Here is an 829-nt window from a genome sequence, read left to right on the forward strand (position 1 = left end):
TGTTTTGCCTTTACATATGTCCTTAAAAAATATATTAACTAAACTTTTGTATTTAATATATAAAAAATCTAAATAACTAACATTCTCCTCGACCAACATTAACAAACTAAGCCAATTTTAAAAGAAAACGCTGAACAATAGAGTATAAATCATTTTATCGGTCCAAATGCACTTCTTTAGCAGCACAAGATATTTGAATTATGGTAATTGCTACGGTGCCTACAAATATTTGTTTAACTTTTTAAAAAGGTTAAAAATTAATATTTAATTTTAAAAGTATAAAAATAAAAATTATTAAATATTTAAAACTTACCATATCAAGTAAATTAGATAAAAGTTAAGTACCATACCATAAGCATCATAGAATTTACCTTGAATTATATCGTATATGTTAGGACTAAATCAAATCACTTTATGAGCCAGCTCAAACTTAATTTATTAATAATTTGATAAGTTAAACTTGTGAGCTGATAAATCGAATTTGAATTTAAAATTGAGCTAATAAATTAAATGAGTTGAATTTGAGTTTGGATAAGCTCAACTCATTAGTTCGTGAGCTGACTCAATTATATACACACACACACATATATATATCTATATATTACAAGCATTAGACAATACAATTCCTATCCCTCTTACAGAATATCTCAAGATAAAGGCGAGGGTACAAAAAATAATAATCTAAAGCAATACAGAGCATTTCAACAACTAAATAAACTCTTCGTGACTTCTACGCCCATATCTTGAAAGGGGAAAAATGTAGGGGGGTGAGAACATCATCCTCGAAAGGGTTCTCAGTAGAGGGTTTTTGGAAATTACTGTAATAGGA

This window comes from Arachis ipaensis, chromosome B05, assembly GCF_000816755.2.
Source record: "Arachis ipaensis cultivar K30076 chromosome B05, Araip1.1, whole genome shotgun sequence".
Lineage (NCBI taxonomy): Eukaryota > Viridiplantae > Streptophyta > Magnoliopsida > Fabales > Fabaceae > Arachis > Arachis ipaensis.